Source organism: Sturnira hondurensis, unplaced genomic scaffold (assembly GCF_014824575.4).
Source record: "Sturnira hondurensis isolate 20B ecotype Veracruz unplaced genomic scaffold, ASM1482457v3 Scaffold0006655, whole genome shotgun sequence".
In the NCBI taxonomy this organism is placed as follows: Eukaryota; Metazoa; Chordata; class Mammalia; order Chiroptera; family Phyllostomidae; genus Sturnira; species Sturnira hondurensis.
In genome coordinates this window covers 2,246,278-2,265,765 of record NW_028079286.1, presented here as the reverse complement: position 1 = coordinate 2,265,765, position 19,488 = coordinate 2,246,278, and the positions used below count along the sequence as shown (strand labels likewise).

Below are 19,488 nucleotides of genomic sequence, written 5' to 3'. Positions count from 1 at the left end.
GGTAATCTGGATTTGGTCCAGGCAGAGGGCTGTGTTAAGAGAAATAGAAATCAGCTGTGCTTTTGATTGATTAGGGTTGGAGTGACAAATAGGGACTTTTGAAAGTCCCTGAGAGAGAAACCCAGTCGCTGTCAAATACTTGTTAAATGTCAAAGCTTAGTGAAGCTAGGAAGCAAAGCTGAAAAGTTCTGAGAGGCAGAGCTGAATCCCTTGCAGACTTTCATACCTGAGGAAATAAAGGTCCAGGTTCACAACTGGAAAGTTTCTAAGTCTACTGTAGGAACAGAGATGAATTGGACTAAAATCTACCAGAATTCTTTGCCTAACAGAGGGAAGGGGGGCCCTCTAAAGAGGAAGGAATTTGTCTTGGAGCCTCTAGCTTTTTTATATATGATATCCACATAAAATTTTAAATCTATATGAAGCAGTAATCGGATGACAGTGGAGGGGAAAGTGTAGTTGATCTCAGTGATCCAGACTGAATTGTGGAGGTGACAATGACTTAAGTTATCCTGATTAATGGGGGGGGGGGGGGGGAGGAATGACTGAAAAGGTTGACAAATTGATGGAAGTTTTTTAATATAAAAATTTTTAATTTTATTGTTTTAAAAAGACAGTCTAGAACTGAAAAGTCACAATAAATCTCTAGGCCTTGGCCATATAGTTTGGTTGGTTAGAATGTCATCCTGATACACCAAGGTTGCATATTTGAACTTTTGTCAGGGGACATAGGGGAATCAACCAGTGAATGCATAAATAAGTGGAACAACAAAATCAGTGTCTCCTTGGTCATCTTGATTATAAAATCAAATTTTTAAAAACGCCCTAGATGAGGGAACAGATTGCACCAGAAAACTGAACTGGAAGACAGACAGGATTGTTAATACATAACAATGAAACATGGTGTGTTTAAAATGTCCTAACATGTAACTTGGAAAATGGAGCAGAAACAATGTTTGGAAGTTATGGCCGAAAAATTTCAAAAATGGGTAAGAGCCCACAGGCTAAAGTTCAGCGAATTTCAGAGCTAAATGTTAAAAACTACACCTTATGTACCCCTGGCAAAAATGCTGAAAATCGAAGCTGGAAAAGGGACATCACATTACATTACATGTCCATGGGTCATTACATACATACAATGTATTTAGCTTCTGTATTTTCCATACTATTCTAACCGCCCCCCCCCCCGCCTGTTTTCTACCTACCATTTATGCTACTTATTCCCTGTACCTTTTACCCCCTCCCTCTCCCACTCCCCTGCTGACAACTCTCCATGTGATCTCCATTTCTGTGATTTTGTTCCTGTTCTAGTTTTTTGTTTTTTTAGGGTCAGTTGTTGATAGTTGTTTTATTGTTTTACTATTCATATTACTGATCTTATTTTTTTTATATTTTATTTATTCATCTTTAGAGGGGAAGGGAAGGAGAGAGGAAGAGAAACATCAATGTATGGTTGCTTCTCGTGCATCCCCTGCTGGGAACTGGCCCCTGCCGGGAACTGGCATGCAACCCAGGCATGTGCCCTGACTGGGAATCGAACCGCGATCATCTGGTTCGCAGGCCCACGCTCAATCCACTGAGCTACACCAGCCAGGGCTGATCTTATTTTTTTTTACACGAGTCCCTTTAACATTTCATGTAAGAAGAGCTTGGTGATGATGAACTCCTTTAACCTGATCTTGGAAACACTTCATCTGCCCTTCCATTCTAAATGATAGCTTTGCTGGATAGAGTAATCTTGGATGTAGGTCCTCGCTTTTCATGACTTGGAATACTTCTTTTCAGCTGCTTCTTGCAATGCTTCCTTTGAGAAGTCAGCTGATAGTCTTATGGGAACTCCTTTGTAGGTAACTCCTTTTGCTGCTTTTAAGATTTTCTCCTCTTAAGTCTTGGGTAATGTAATTATGACGAGCCTTAGTGTGTGCTTCTTTGAGTCCAACTTTGGGACTCTGAGCTTCCTAGACTTCCTGGAAGTCTATTTCCTTGGCCAGATTGGGGAAATTCTCCATTTTTTTCAAATAAGTTTTTAATTTCTTGCTCTTCTTGGCCTTTTGGCATCCCTATGAATTGGATGTTGGAACAACTAAAGTTGTCCCGGAGGTTCCTAAGCCTCTCCTCATTTTTTTGAATTCTTGTTTCTTCATTCTGTCCTGGTTGAATGTTTCTTCTTCCTGCTCCAAAACATTGATTTGAGTCCTGGTTTCCTTTTCATCACTGTTGGTTTCTTGTACCTTTTCCTTTACTTCACTTTTCATAGCCTTCATTTTTTCCCTCTATTTTGCATCCATATTCAACCATTTCTGTGAGCATCCTGATTACCAGTGTTTTGAACCGAGCATTTGATAGGTTGGATACATTTTTTCTGGAGCTTTGGTCAGTTTTTTCATTTGGGCCATTTTTTCTCTTGGTGAGCCTGTTACATCACAAGGGGCAGAGCCTTAGGTGTTCACGAGGGTAGGGCAACCCACGTGGATGCATTGTGATGCTATCAGTGGAGGAGGGGTTAGAGAAGGAACAATGCCACTTGCTCCACTCTCCCGGCTTTCAGATACTTCAGCAGCTACCCACAAGCAAATTGGGCCTTTCTGGTGCTGATTCTCAGGTGGATCAGTTTGTGTACATTCTAGGACCCTGTGGGTCTCTAACAAACTCTCCTGTGAGGCTGGGAGTTTCTCTCGATGCCCCAAACCTCACAGGTTCTTTTAGTCAGAGGTTTGAGGCTTTATTTTCCCACTCCGGGACCTTGGGATTCAGAGTCTTTCTCCCCAGTTGTTCCTCCCAGTTCATCTGCATGCAAATGTGGGACCCCTTCCTCTGCCAGCCTTGACATCTACCAGCTGCCACCTCACCCGCTCCGGCGGCGGCAGCTGTGTCCTTGATGTGAGTCCTCTCCCTGGCTGCCCATCCCCACCTCTCCCACCAATCTGGATGAATGTTTGTTCTTTAACCTCCTGGTTGTCGGACTTTTGATTTTTCTGGCAGTTACAGTGTTTTTTGTTTTTAAATTTGTTACCCTTTTGGTTGTGCAAGAAGGCACAGTGTATATACCTATGCCTCCATCTTGGCCGGAAGTCGGGCACATCATTTTAAATCGAGCAGCAGTGAGACTAAAGTTGCCTCAATAGAAATGATTAAGGGCAGAAGACAATGATGGACTGACATCTTTAAAGTACCAAAGCAGGGGGAAATGCAAATGAAAAGGTTCTGGTGGTATAAAGATGGTTCCAGACAAAAGCTAAGGTACTTTGTCACCAGCAAGCCTTCAGTAAATATTGTAAAAACTAAAGAATGCTGAAGTGGTCCTCAGGCAATTTAACTACTGTGGTCATTGACAGTTCCAACAGTTTCATTCCTGAGGGACTCTGAGCATTAAATCTTAAATTCCCTCTAAGATCCACAACATTTGGAGTTTTGAATATCAGATAAAGACAAGTAGGGAGCGGTCCCCAACATTTTTGGCATTAGGAGCTGGTGTCATGGAAGATGATTTTTCCACCGATGGCGGGGGCAGGGGGGCGCGTGCCTTTGTGGAGATTCAAGCACATTACGTTTATTGTGCACCTTATTTCTATTATTGCATTGTAATACATAATGAAATAATTACATAGTCACCATAATGCAAATTCAGTGGGAGCCCTGAGCTTGTTTTCTTGCAACTAGATGGTCTCATCTTGGGGTGATGAGAGACAGCGACACCCAAAGTGTGTTGCTTATGTCCAGTCTACTTTGTAATCAAATTTAGGTTGCTGTCACTGCAACAAACTCTTCTTCACAAAGATAGGATGTTGGAAATGGAAGCAGACTTTCCAGTGCTTTTCTGGCAGTCTCAGGATATCCCACCTTTAATCTAGAATGTAGGGAGATTTGAAGTCTCAAACATACTTTTAAAGCCACTGTTATTTGCAAGCTCAAGCAGTTGATCCTCTTCTAGCACGGACAAAGTTGAATCACCCGGCTTATTCACAAATGGGTCACGGATCCATTCCTTCCCAGTTCAGTGGTCTTTTGTGATTGGGCAGTAATGCTCAAACTCTTGAAAGCTGAGATAGGCGATCATGCACCAGCTGGGAGAAACAAGGCCCTGGCTCAGTTCCTTTCAAAATCTCTGCTAATGTTTGAAACAGGTAAACTATCCCAATGTTCACTTGTCACCCCCATATTTCCAGTTTGGCTTTGAATACAGCCCCTTGATCTGCCAACTTGAACACAGTTGTCATTCTCCCAGGAAATGACAGCTCGAGTTCATTGATCAGGTTGCATATTTCACACAAGTAAGCAAGTTTTGTGGCCCATTCTGTGTCATTGAAATGTGTTGCCAGTGGTGACTTTTTCTAGTAACAGACTATAGAAATGACCCCTGAAAGTATAGTCCTTGGTGATGTTTTCTGGAAGAAATGTCTGGAACAGCTCTCATAACTCAAACACTCTGGCCAGTGATCTATCTTTAGAAAGTCATCTCACTTCTGTGTGTAAGAGAAGACATGTGTGCTCCGCGTCCATCACAGAGCTGTGCACACAGATGTGAGTTAAGGGCATGTACTTCAATGTGGTTGATTAATCACATCTTTCAAAACGTTAAGTTCAGGTGACATTTTTTGCCTAGCCAATGTCTCTCTATGGATAACACAGTATGCAGACTCACATTCAGAAGCAACCTCTGACCCGAGTAGTGGAACCAGAAAGCCATCCAGTCATGGCAGCCACTCCATTCATGCATATACCAACACAATTCGGTTCAAATTCGTGATATGTAATCATTCAAAGACTTGAATAGTTCTGCAGTTGTGGCATTGGCAACAAAAGTGCACAGAACATATCCTCATGCACATCCTCCTGAAAAATATATCACACAAAAACGAGCATTTTTGCCTTGTCAACATCAGTAGACTCATCAACCTGGATTGTGTATCATAGTGATTTATAATTCCTGTAACAATTGTGCTTCGATCTCCTTTGCTATTTCATCAGTTCATCTAGTTATGGTGCTGGCTGAAACAGGAACACATGCCACCTTTTGAACTGCAGCCTCTCTTAAAAGTTCACAACAAATGTCCTTGGCAATAGGCAGTATCAACTCTTCACCAACAGAAAAGGGCTTTTTAGCTTTAGCAGTGCTATTAGCCACTAACAATGATGCTCTCAGTGCAAACACATCTGATGAAATGGTGGCCTTCAGTAATTGCTTCTGTTCTTAGTCACTTTTTAAAAAAAACTCCAAAGGCCTATATTTTAATGCAGGATGCATGGTCTCCATGTGGTGAAGTGGTTTTGAAGCTTCATGGCTGGTCACCACATACTACAAAAAGAGGGCTTGGAGAATGTGAATCATCTCTTGAAGTGAACCCGTAACTTAAAGTTGGTATTTTCTTTGAAATGCAGCTTTCTTTTTGTTTGCACTCTTAGAGTCTTCTGCTGTCATATCATTGGGGCTTTACCCTTTTTCTTAGAAGCTCTCCAGCAATGTTTGTTTTGTACTCATTTTGGCTAGGGTTAGTTTGTGGGCTTACTGAAACTGACTTAGACAAGGGCACAGTGTGGGAAAGAAGTGTGGACAGAAATGGTAAAGGGGGGACCGCATGTGGGCTACTGTAAGTGTCATATTCTGACTTAAAGCCTGCCAACAGGCACAGCTGCACAATTGAAGTACATCAACTCACTTGCCACTATGAAGCCTGCCACCAGATGCAGCTTCATTGTCACCCACTCACTGATAGAGTTTGATATGAGTATGTGAGCAATTGGCTTATGGCCTCTGGACAGTCAAACCTCTGCTATCTGTAGCCACTCTCCAGCGCTAGCATCACCACCTGAGCTCTACCTCAGATATCAGGCATTAGATTCTCATTAGGGGTCGCCACCTAGATCCCTCACATGCACAGTTCACAGTAGGGTTTGTGCTCCTATAATCTAACATTGCCAGTGATCTGACAGGAGGTGGAGCTCAGGGGTAATGAGAGAGATGGGGAGCGGTCATGAATAGGGATAAAGCTTCACTCGCTCACTTGCCGCTCACCTCCTGCTGTGCAACCTGGTTCCTAATAGGCCACCATCAGATACTAGTCCATGGCTTAGGAGTTCAGGACCCCTGAAGTAGAGGAACACATGCCACCTTTTGAACTGCAGCCTCTCCTACAAGTTCACAACAAATGTCCTTGGCAACAGGCAGTATCAACTCTTCACCAACAGTAAAGGGCTTTTTAGCTTTAGCAGTGCTATTAGCTACTAACAATGATGCTCTCAGTGCAAACACATCTGATGAAATGGTGGCCTTCAGTAATTGCTTCTGTTCTCAGTCACTTTTTTAAAACTCCAAAGGCCTATATTTTAATGCAGGATGCATGAAGTAGAGGCTGTGTGATCATTGTTGAGACTAGCCTGCCTCTTTCAGCAGCTCTGATTGAAACAGTCAAACCACCTATAGGCTACTGTGGAAAGTAAAGTTGAAAACATAATGGCTAAGGTGGATAAAGTAGGAAAGACTTCACTTACCAATCAGTATTCAGGTTCCTTTGATGAATTCATCTACAAAAGAAATTGTGTGTGTAATAATGTGAATGGGCCTTCATTCAGAAAGACACATTTGTATATCAGAGAATTCATACTGGAGAGAAACTATATAACAAAAATTCACTCAAGTCTCGCCTTAGTGAATATCTGCAAACATTCAAGAGAGAAATCTTATTCATGCATTAAGTATAGGGAGGCATTCACTTACCAAAGATCACTTATCTTTGTACACTGTAATGCTCACACTGGAGAGAGACCTGTAGCTGTACTGAATTTGAAAAGGCCTTCACCTCTAAGTCAGTACTGATTGAAGTTCAGAATATTCACACTGCAAGAAGCCATTTGAATGCAGTGCCCATGGAAAAGCCTATACCCAGAAGTTACAACTCAGTGTACACCAGAATTTCATACTGAAGAGAAAGTGTTAAAGGCCATCAACCATATGTCCAACTTGCTTATTGAATGGTAGTCAGCCTCCAAGACAGTCCCCCAATGGCACTGGCTCCTGGTATTCACATTTTTGCATGGTCTACTTCATTTTTGCCAAGATTGGTCTTGTATGACCAATTGCAAACAGTAGAAGTGATGGTATGTTAGATCCAAGACTAGATTATAAGACTGGTTTTTCCTCTTGGGCATCCACTGTATCCATGATCTCTTCCTCTGAGGGAAGCAAATTTTCATTCTGTGAATGGTCCTATGGGTGAGGAACTGAAGTCTGGTTAGCAACAGAGGAACTAAGGTTTACCAATAATTGTTTGAATGAGCATGGAAGCTGCTTCATCTTCCCCAACTAGCACCTTGAATGAAAAATCATCAGAGAACCTGAACCAGCCTACATATCCAGCTAAGCCATTCCCAGATTCCTATCCCTCAGAAATGTAATGAGTGTTATTTTCATCTGCTGGGTGTGAGGGTAATTTATGCAGCAATAAATAACAAGTACAATTGCACATGAATGTTTATAATGGGGAGGTACTTTTGTGAATGTGATGATTGTACATTTCTTTCATTTCCAAGTCACAACTCCAAGTGTATCAGAATATTCCCAGTGAAACTGAAACCATATGTATGTACTGAGTGGGAAAACACAAGTGCTAGATTCAATCTCCATATACAGGGTCTGGCAGAAGCAAGACCTGCTAGAATGTGGTTGGTAAGGTAATAATATGGGTGTAATAATTTATAGTCTTAATTTGAAACATTTTACCTATAAGTGTCACATGGTTGCTTGAGTATGATATTATGTTACAGAATTACATGCTTATGATTTTGTAAGGAAAGATTATGTAATAAATAGGGGGCATTATTTGTATATCAGAAAACTTACATATTATTTTGCATGTAGGTTTCTAGATTTACCAGTATCATTTGTTGAAAGAGGCTATTTTCACTCCATTTTTATGCTTCTGTGCCCTTTGTTGAATATTAATTGGCAGTAGGGACTTGGGTTTATTTCTGGGCTCTCTATTCTGTTCCATTGGTCTATGTGTCTGTTCTTATGCCAGTACCCGACAGTTTTGATTACAGTGGCCTTGTAATATAGTTTGATCGCAGGAATTCTGATCCCTCCTAACTTTGTTCTTCTTTCTCAAAATTGCTGTGGCTATTGAGGGTCGTTTATGTTTCCATATAAATTTTTGAAATGCTTGTTCTAAATCTGTGAAATATGTCCTTTGTATTTTACTAGGGATTGCACTGAATCTATAAATTGCTTTGGGTATTATGTATGTTTTGATCATGTTAATTCTTCCCATTCATGAACATGGTACATGCTTCTATTTGTGTCTTCCTTCATTTCCTTCTTCAGTGTTGTGTAGTTTTCTGAGTACAGGTTTTTTACCTTCTTGGTTAGGTTTATTCCTAGGTATTTTATTTTTCTTATTGCTATATCAAATGGGATCTTTTTCCTGATTTCAGTTTCTGATATTTCATTGTTGGTGTACAAAAATGCCTTTGATTTCTGAATATTGACTTTGTATCTCACTGTTTTGCCAAATTCACTTATTAGGTTGAGTAGTTTTTTGGTGGAGTTTATAGGATTTTCTATGTACACTATCATGTCATCTGCAAGCAGTGACAGTTTTGTTTCCTCTTTTCCAATTTGGATGCCTGTTTTTTTTTTTCTTGTCTGATCACTGTGGCTGGGACTTCCAATACTATGTTGAATAGAAGTAGTGAAAGTGGACATTCTTGTTTTGCTCCTGATCTTAGTGGAAAAGCTTTTAGTTTTTGGCCATTGAGTATGATGTTGGCTGTAGGTTTCTCATATATGGCCTTTATTATATTGAGGAATGCTCCCTCTATTCCCACTTTATTGAGTGTTTTTCTCATAAATGGGTGTTGTACCTTATCAAGTGTTTTTTCTGCATCTATTGATATGATCATTTAATTTTTGTGTTTCCTTTTGTTTATGTGAAGTATTGCACTTATTGATTTGCAAATATTGTACCATCCTTGCATCCCTGGGATGAATCCCACTTGATCTTGGCGTATGATCTTTTTAACATATTGCTGGATGCAGTTTTGCCATTATTTTGTTGAGGATTTTAGTGTCTATGTTCATCAGCAATATTGTCCTATAGCTTTCCTTGTTGTGTCTTTATCTGTTTTAGGGATTATGATGATGCTGGCTTCATAAAAAGAGTTTGGGAGTCTTCCATCTTCTTGAGTTTTTTGGAATAGTCTGTGAAGAGGAGCAGTTAGCTTTTCTTTAAAAGCTTTGTAAAATTCTCTTGTGATACCGTCTGGTTCAGAGTTTTTGTGTGCCATGGGTATTTTAATTACTGCTTCGATTTCATCAGCTATTATAGGTCTGTTTAGGCTTTCTGCTTCTTTTTTATTCAGCTTTAAAATTTTTTATTTTTCTAGAAATTTGTCCATTTTACCCAGGTTTTTAAATTTCTTGGCAGACAGTTGTTTGTGGTGATTTCTTACAAGCCTTTGTATTTCTGTGGTATCAGTGGTAATCTCTCCTCTTTCATATCAGATTTTGTTTTTTTGTGGTACTCTCTTTTTTTCTTAATGAGTCTGCTTAAAGTCCTGTTGATTTTGTTTATTTTCTAGAAGAAATCAGCTTCTGGATTTATCGATCATTAGAATTGTTCCTTTAGTGTCTGTGTCATTTAAATCTGTTCTGATCTTGGTTATTTCCTTTTTTCTACTTACTCTGGGCTTTGTTTCTTATTATTCCTCCAGGTCTTGTAGTTGTAGGGTTAGGTTGTTTATTTGAAATGTTTCTATCTTTTTTAGGTAGGCTTGTATTGCTATGAACTTCCCTCTCAGGACTGCCTTTGCTGTGACTCATAAGTTTTAGACAACAAAATGAAACTCGACCACCAACTTACACCATATACAAAAATAAACTCAAGATAGATAAAATACTTAAATATAAGTTGCAACACCAGAAAAGTTCTATAGGAGAACATAGGCAGGAAAGTCTCAGATATTCCACGCAGCAATATTTTCACTAATATTTTCCCTAGAGCAAGGGACATAAAGGATAGAATAAACAAATGGGACTTAAGCAAAATAAAAAGCTTGTGCATGGCTAAAGAAAACACCAGCAAAATGAAAAGGGAACCAAACGTATAGGAAGATATATTTGCTAATGATACCTCACAAAAGGAATTGATCTCCAAAATAGGTAAAGAACTCACATGACTCAACACCAGAAAGACAAAAAACCCAATTAAAAAATGGGCAAAGGACCTGCACAAATTCTTCTCCAAGGAGATACAGAGGGTCTAGAGACATATGAAAGGGTGCCTATCATCACTAGCCATCAGAGAGATGCAAATTAAAACCACAATGAGATACCACTTTACACAAGTCAGAATAGCTATCTTAAATCAACAAACAATAAGTGCTGGAGAGGTTGTGGAGAAAAGGGAACCTTTCTGCACTCTTGGTGGGAATGCAGACTGGTGCAATCACTGTGGAAAACAGTATGGAATTTCCTCAAAAAACTAAAAATGGAACTGTCTTTTGGCCCAGCAATTCCACTGCTGGGATTATACCCTAAGAATCCTGAAACACTAATTCAAAAGAACCTATGCAACCCAATGTTCATAGCTGCACAATTTACAATAGCCAAGAGGTGGAAGTAAGTGCCTATCAGTAAATGAGTGGATCAAAAAAACTGGTACATTTATACAATGGAATACTGTGCAGCAGAAAGAAGGAAAGAGCTCCTACCCTTTGCAACAGCATGGATGTAACTGGAAAGCATTATGCTAAGTGAAACAAGACAGGCAGTGAAAGACAAATACCATATGATCTCACCTGAAAGTGGAACCTTAGCAACAACAACAACAACAAAAACAAATAATCAAAATATAACCAGAGACACTGAAATTAAGAAAAAACTTGATTTCAGAGGGGAAATAGAAGGGGATAATGGGGGGAGAAGGGGAGAAGGGTTGTCATGGAACATGCATAAAGGACCCATGGACAAAGCCAAAGGTGGGTAGGATTGAGGGTGGGAGGTGGGGATGGCAGAGGTGGGGGGAGAATGGCGACAAATGTATTTGAAAAAACAATAAAGTTTTTTTTTAACCCTGTTTTTATTAAGAGAGGGTCTTTATGAATAAACATGTTTACATACATATCAGAGAACCTATACTAGAGAGAAACCTTATGAATGTACTGACTGTGGTAACAGCCACATCAGCAGATTCCCAAAGGAGAAAAACTCTGTGTGTGTGTGTAGGAAGGTCCTTTGAATGACCAGAGCAGTCATACTTGACTCATCATATGCACTGACTGTGGGAAAGGCCTTCCAATAAGCTCTCAGTATATATCAGAGAAGTCATAAATTAAAGAAAATCTCTTTCTTGAAAATGAGAAAGCTCTTCACAGAATCAGATGAAATTTCATGTTATGGATTTTATATAGCCCAGAAAATATACGAATATCTATAAATAAAACACTATTTATAGAAAACACTATATAAAGAAAGAACCCTGTTTCCTTCTTTATCTTCAACAGTCTGAGCTTAGGGATGAAATTAAAAAAAAAAAAGTTAGCCCTGGCTGGTGTGGCTTAGTGAATTGAGCACCAGACTGCAAAACAAATGGTCGCCAGCTCAATTCCTAGTCAGAGCATATGCCTGGGTTGCAGACCAGGTACCCAGTAGGGGGTGCTCAAGAACCAACCACATATTGATGTTTCTCTCCTTCCTTCATTCCCCTCTGTAAAAATAAATAAGTAAAATCTTTTTTTTAAGTTTTTAAGATGTGTCTAGAATTTAAAACNGTGGCTTAGTGAATTGAGCACCAGACTGCAAAACAAATGGTCGCCAGCTCAATTCAGAGCATATGCCTGGGTTGCAGACCAGGTACCCAGTAGGGGGTGCTCAAGAACCAACCACATATTGATGTTTCTCTCCTTCCTTCATTCCCCTCTGTAAAAATAAATAAGTAAAATCTTTTTTTTAAGTTTTTAAGATGTGTCTAGAATTTAAAACTAATTTCAGAACATCTTTTCTAGTTCCAAACTTCAACAATATTTGATTATACATTTAGTGCCAATTTTAATTACACTATAACTCTAACTCCATGTTGAAATACATAACACAGCTTTACAGAATCATCAAGTAATATATTGGCATTCAAGAATTGCTCACTGGCCGAGTGTATAAGTATGAAGCCTCATTTTACTAAACAACCTTATTTCATACTCTTGGCTTCCATTTACTGTGTGTTGTGTCCTGATTTCAAAGATATTAAAATATTTTTAAAAAGAATGTTCAAGTATATAATTTAGTTGTGAGCAAAGGTTAAGTTTTTAGAATATACTTGTGTGAATTGGTATTATCTGCATTAGTCAAAACACAGAAACAGATTAAGTATACAACTGAACCTGAGACTACATCTGTCAACTACCGAACCCAACATTAGTGATTCAGCTTTAGCCAAGCACATCATCTACTGAAATAATTAATGTTGTTAATTTGAATTGCATTGACTTGTAGTTTAATTTGCATTACATTGACTTCTAGTTAGTTTTAAAACAAATCAATATAACACAAAACTAAAGTAGTTGAATTTGTTTTTCATTTATAACAGCTATAAGAATAAGTTTGTACAGTTTAATGTTTATACGTATTTAAATAATATAATAGAAATAATTTTAGGAACATTGGAGGTCTAGAGAGAATTTATTGCTTTAAAAGAGTTCACAAGTAAATCATCTGTGAACAATTCTGCTGTAGCTTATTTACAGCATATTGTGTGGCAGTTCCATGATTCTACAAGTATACTTTTTTTGTATTTCTGTACACATTGGATAATTTAGAGCCATTATAAATATTTTACCTCCAAGGATTGATGATCTCGACAATCTTTTTTCCCCCCGTATGTGGCAAATATTTTTTCTCTTTTCAGAATATAAAGGGTTTAAACATGGTCATGTAGGAGTGTAGCCTGACTTAAGGAGTAGAGAAATAAAGTTCATAACTCTGGAACTCTGACCATCCTTCCACCGATAGATTTCTGTCATCATGTATCCTTTAATATACTCTTTGGTTGTCAGGTTTCTAAGAAAACATGAAGGGTTTTAGATATATTTCTTCAAGCCATAAAATTGAACATCAATTTATTAATAGCTCTGAAAGCAGTAATAGTTTATTGGAAAGCTAGGCCATTAGAAGAAATACATCAAAGCAGATTTTACTTGTGATTGGACAATTTACTCAATAGGTGTATGATTTTCGCCTAATTTTTTCTTTGGGCCCGGGGAAGAACACAGTGTTTTGATTACTTTTCAAAGCGTTGAAATAATGATAACCACAAATATAGATAGGTTTAGCAATAATCCCTGTAGTCTTTCTGTTCCTTTTCTATTTTTGACTTCACATACCAGAAACTCATATGGTTTCACACTGTTTTCTTTTTGTACATCATAAAATTGTGTACTAATTAAACAACTTTTAAAAATTACTTGTTTTTCACAGGTTCCAAAGTATTGTGCCATGGTTTTGGAGAGAGGTAGGACGACTAAATGAAAGAGAGAAAAAAAAGCAAAACTGCACTTACACTATAAATACACCGTATTCCTTATTAAAGGTACCATCATCCTAAGCAGGCTAACCTACGCTCTTCACTTTCCTTCAATATATGGAGTAGTGCAACCACCTCAATACCAAGGCTTTCTTTCACCTTTGGCCCTCATTTCACAACGTGCAAGGCTTTGACTTGAGCGGTACGGTTTTTTGCAGTTAAAATCATAATCTTGAATACTAACATTCCGGCATTTCTCGCAAGTAGGTCTGTCCTGAGCGTTTTTATCATAACGGGTAGGGTCAGGGTGCGGGGAAGTATAAGGAACTACAAGAATGATGCTCCAGTTCAACTCTAATAGTGTAATTTCTTGAATCCACCTCTCAGGCCAAAAATGTGGGCTTCAGCATGTTCTTCAGTGTTTCAGCTAGTTGGCAACCAGAGTTCAAGGTGGCCCCTAGGCCCTAGGGGAAGCAAGCACACCTGTGCAAGGCGTGGCCGTCCTTCTGAGCTCATTCAGCCCTTTCCCCATCACACTGGCGCCTGGGCATAATGGACTTAAGCCGCGGACACTAGCGCCGAAGTTTGCTAAGCCCAGGGAACGGAGAGTGTGCTGCTAACGATCCAGTACCGAGTGGGAGAGGCACTGGGAGGAATTTTCCGGAGGGCTGGACGCTGAGCTCATTTCGCCAATACCTTTTGCGACAGCACAAGGCCCCTGTGTCACGGGTGAAATATCCGTGATATATTCCATACACTGGTGGGAGGATCCGTAATGGATCCAGAGCCCTAGTAGTCTAGCAGACTAACCGATTTGGGGAGAGTCCGCCTGCTCCAGGCAAGATGCCGGGACTGCCTCGATCACGCCAGCCCGGGTGCCTCACGGACCACGAGTCGGCTACTCCACTCGACCCCGAGAGCGCAGGCGGCACTGGGTCTTCGACGGTGCCCACTGGTCCCGACATGCTCCTCGGACACGGCGCGAAGGTCTGAGGTCTCACAGCCCGCCAGGAGTCCCTCCGCAGGCTCCTTACCCAAGGTGCCCCGGGAATATTTGCATATCCCACCAGACAGGTAAACCCGGAGGCTCGGTCGCAGCCTAGCGATCATAGCAACAACACGCGAGCCTCATGAGGTGGTACCTTTGCATCATATTCCCCTAAAAGTTCCGTGGTCGCCTGGAAAGCGAGGGATTCGGTCGCCATAACTAAGAGAGAGGAGAGTATTTCGTTCTTTAAATAGCTGGTGGGGGCAGGCTTGCATTGTGCTCGCTTCGGCAGCACATATACTAAAATTGGAACGATACAGAGAAGATTAGCATGGCCCCTGCGCAAGGATGACACGCAAATTCGTGAAGCGTTCCATATTTTGGTGCTGTTTCCTGGATAGACCAAGACTGTCTCAGGAAGAAGGTACTTTTCCAATGCCAAGTGACCGTGATACCTGCACTCGAGTACCTTTTTCTATTGATTAAGTTGGTTTGGGCAATGAACTCTTAATCAAATTTCCCATCACAGTTGGTTTTCGATAGATCGGCATTTCTGATTCGTAAAGGCTACAAGAATGCGGGCATACAAAGCAGGTCTCAGAAAGCAAATCCAAATGGTTGCTGCTTTCAGCCAGTTTTCAGTTGGTCCTCGAGCTCTAAGGGTCCGCAAGCACCCGCCAACATTGATCTCGTCCGATGTAACCGCTGCTTGACAACCGTCTCTGCCTTGGCTCAGTACGCCCTCAGGTCTTTATAAACGGCCGGAGAATGCCACAAAGTAGACACAACAAATGAACACTAATGTTGCTTACCTCTTTTGCTAAGGATCCATTACTTTAGCAATTATTTAGTAACTCAATAATTCAGAAATGATTTGGAAAGATTCACCGAGCAATTTACGTGCCACTCTTCTAGTTAACAAAAGTCAACCTACCTGGGTTTGTGGAGTTTGTGTCTTTGAGGGAGACAAAACCGTAAACAAGACGTTTAAAATTTATGAAGGAAAAATGTAGGTTAAACTATTAGCACCAATGCCTCTTCATATGACTCAACCTCATTTGTTTCAACGACTTACACGAATGTCTTTATAAAGAAGAGTCACGACTTTTGCTATTACTCGCCACACATTTTGTCTCTTGACTCATTTGTGCCTTTTTTCGGAGGTAATCAAAGGGCGAGAGCGTGTGAGTGGCCAGTAGGGACAAAAATATGGAACGCTTCACGAATTTGCGTGTCATCCTTGCGCAGGGGCCATGCTAATCTTCTCTGTATCGTTCCAATTTTAGTATATGTGCTGCCGAAGCGAGCACAATGCAAGCCTGCCCCCACCAGCTATTTAAAGAACGAAATACTCTCCTCTCTCTTAGTTATGGCGATCGAATCCTTCGCTTTCCAGGCGACCACGGAACTTTAAGGGAATATGATGCAAAGGTACCACCTCATGAGGCTCGCGTGTTGTTGCTATGATCGCTAGGCTGCGACCGAGCCTCCGGGTTTACCTGTCTGGTGGGATATGCAAATGTTCCCGGGGCACCTTGGGTAAGGAGCCTGCGGAGGGACTCCTGGCGGGCTGTGAGACCTCAGGCCTTCGCGCCGTGTTCGCGGAGCATGTCGGGAGCGGCGCCAAGGCCGAAACTTAAGTGCGCAATGCCTTTGAGGACTCAGCAAGGTTGGAAGAGTTGGTTCTTGAGTCGTCTTTGGTGCCGGGAGGGCTGGGCGAGGACAGCGCCATACTTTTAAAGCAAGTCATTTCCCACTTACATTTTCTCTGATGGTTCTAAAAAAAAATGTAATCACCCAGCCATTAATTATCACATCTTGAAAAGTTAGTTGTTTAATATCACTTAATATTCACTGTACATTCAAGTTTTCTTGACTATTTCAAAAATGGCTTATTGTTGGTTTGTCAAGGATCCAAGCAAAGTCCCATTTCCCGCATTGCGTTTGGCTGCTGCCTCCCTTAGGCCTCTATTATTCTTGAGCGTCGCCCCCTCCCCATTTCTCTTCATGCCATTGATTTAGTGGGGAAAGCGGGTATTTGCCCTGTGGAATGTCACAATTCAAGAATCATGACATTTATTACAGACACCATTTCTTACAGATGATGTCATTTAACTTCTCTGTCCTCCCTGTTGCTTGAAAATTAAAAGATCAAAAGCCTCATTCTTTTAAGATTTGATTTTTTAAGCATGAGCGGCTTACTAGTGGGCCGTGGAATTAATATTGCATCCCAGCTTGAAGCTTGCAACGTCTGGCTGAACCCCTCCATTATAAAGTTTCTCATAAGTCTCTCACTTAATGATTTTAGAGTACACTGATGAACGATGCAGGTAGAACTGGTGTTTTGTTGGTTGGTTTTTAACCTTGGGGTCATGAGCCATAACGATGTAAACCCAAGGTAACCGGTGTCTAAGTTCTGTGCCCCAAAGAAGAAAACTGAGAAAATAAGACCAGGAAAAGAAATGAAGGTAGAATGCCAATGTGGTTTGAGTCTCCGGATCATTCGTTCCACTCCATATTTTGGTTATATGAGCGAACATCTCTCCTCACCGCTAAGAGATTCTTCTGAAGCTGCTTAATGTTGGCTCTGAGTATTGGGTCTCCAGCTCTCTCACGTGGACTATCCTTTAGCTACATTTATCTGTGTAGAATCAATTGGATAAGAAAATGACTCCACCTACCCTCATCCTTGTTTGAATATAGGCTGATGCTTCTTTCCTGGGTATTTTATGAATGTTGTTTTCTGTCAAGCTATGCATTTATTGAAAGCTTCATCCAGCAGGGCAATGTGCTAGAGACATTACAATTTAACGTCTTGGATTTCCTTACTCTGTTTTCTCCCTACTCTTAAAACAATTCTCCCCACTCCCTGCTTCCCTCCCAAAGGCTTGTGTTGCCCAGACACTCTTTTTTTTTCCTTTTTTTTATTTATTTAACTTTTGTTCAAGTACAGTTTTCTTTCTTGTACTCCCAGCCCTGCACCCCCCCAGTGCTCCCCACCCCCCCTCCCATCTCCGCCCCCCCGTCTTAGTTATTGTCCATGTGTCCTTCATACTTATTCATGTGAGTCCATCNCCTGGTGCGATTTTCTTGATGGATTGCATTCACCATCTTTAGGCCCCGACACATGTGTCCTTCATACTTATTCATGTGAGTCCATCTCCTTTTACTGCCCAGACACTCTTCCTTCTGTTTCTTCTTCCCCCAACCTGCACACTGCCCCGATCTGCATTGCATACTTCACTAACTGAACACATTTATCCAGTTCACTTTTGGCCTTTGTAATTATGCTCATTTTTCACACTTTAATGTTTCGCTTGCAACATTAAAACACTATTGGCTTCTGCCAAACTAAACAACATTAAAAATTCCATATTTGCATTGCGACAAAAACAAGTCTTGCTCTTATCACTGCTTAAATATATATAAATCTCCAATCACTTCCTTAGAGGGAGATATATCAAATCTTTTGGAAGTCATGTAGGGAACTTATGAGTAGTTAGCCTTTAAGTTAATCTTCTGTATCATGAGTTAAGAATTGACTCAAACGAGAAAAAAAAGTTTTGGTAGGCATTGTTAACAATTTGACTATAGGAGAGATTGATTTAAAGGGTTTTTCTTAGCTTATCTAATTTTTTAACAAAAAGGTTTTATTTTATATTCTGGACCATACTGTCTTAATAATTCCAACTATTTACATTAGCAGCAGAATAATACAATGATCTTTTTTAGTGGTATATAAAACTGTGATGCATCCTAAAATCAATGGCATTTTAGATCCAGAGACATGTAGCATCTCTTTTTAGAGAAGGGAACTGAGGCCAAGTGTGTAGTTGTCTTCCAAGGCAATACCAGCACTGGTCCTACTATCTTCAGTGGCCAAATCCATTGTTCGTTACACTGCACGTGTAGTATTTAGGTCATACTATTTGCAATATGTTACAAGAAAAGAATGAAGACTTCAAGCCTGCCATTTTAAAACCACAATTCTGAGTTCTGTGCATTAGACGGCAGCAACAGAGCAGTACACACTGATAACTGCAAAGCCTACCTTATTCTTTCTTAATTTCACATGAAGGAATGTTCAGTGATACAACTCAGTTAAAACTGGCCAAAACCACAAGTCATTTCCTCTTCAGGAATTTTGCTCTAATTAAAAAGAAGATACTCAACCAAAATCCTCACATCCTCTGGAACAGATGAGTCACTTAGAACCGCAGTATCAACGTTACCAGATTTATCTGGTGTGAAATTGGTGAATTCTAGCTGGGTTGGAGTTTGTAATCATCAAGAGAGCTTTTTAAAATATACATATTTTATCGATGATGCTATTATAGTTGTCCCATTTTTTCTCCCTTTTATTCCCCTCTGCCCTGTAGCCTCCCTCTCTCCCGCCAGTATTTCCCTCCCTTAGTCCATGTCCATGGGTCATACATATAAGTTCTTTGGCCTCTCCATTTCCTATAATGTTCTTAACCTCCCCTTGTCTATTTTCTAACTACCATTTATGCTTCTTATTCCCTGTACCTTTTCTCCCATTCTCCCCTCTCCCCCTCCCCACTGATAACCCTCCATGTGTTCTCCATTTCTATGATTCTGTTCCTGATCTAGTTGTCTGCTCAGTTTGTTTTTGTTTTTAGGGTCAGTTGACAGTTGTGGGTTTGTTGCCATTTTTCTGTTCATAGTTTTGATCTTTTTCTTAGATAAGTCCCTTTAACACTTCATATAAGGGCTTGGTGGTGATGAACTCCTCTAACTTGACCTTATCTGGGAAGCTCTTTATCTGCCCATCCATTCTAAATGAGCTTTGCTGGATAGAGTAATCTTAGATTAGATTAGATGTAGGTCTTTGCTTTTCATGATTTTGAATACTTCTTTACAGCCCTTTCTTGCTTGCAAGGTTTCTTTTGAGAAGCCAGCTGATAGTCTTATGGGAACTCCTTTGTAGGTAACTCCTTTTGCTGCTTTTAAGATTTTCTCTTAAGTCTTGGG

The 19,488-nt window shown here is 40.3% G+C and overlaps 2 non-coding genes and 1 pseudogene across 2 annotated transcripts; 1 reads left to right on the top strand and 2 right to left on the bottom strand.

Moving 5' to 3' along the window:
- Nucleotides 1–4,191: 4,191 nt before the first annotated feature.
- Nucleotides 4,192–4,373, bottom strand: LOC118989937 (uncharacterized; annotated as a pseudogene).
- A 10,399-nt stretch (nt 4,374–14,772) lies between these two features.
- LOC118989939 (U6 spliceosomal RNA) lies at nt 14,773–14,879 on the top strand. The gene has a single exon (XR_005067128.1). It is a non-coding gene; the product is annotated as a U6 spliceosomal RNA (small nuclear RNA).
- An 820-nt stretch (nt 14,880–15,699) lies between these two features.
- Nucleotides 15,700–15,806, bottom strand: LOC118989938 (U6 spliceosomal RNA). The gene has a single exon (XR_005067127.1). It is a non-coding gene; the product is annotated as a U6 spliceosomal RNA (small nuclear RNA).
- Between the last annotated feature and the right edge of the window lie 3,682 nt (nt 15,807–19,488).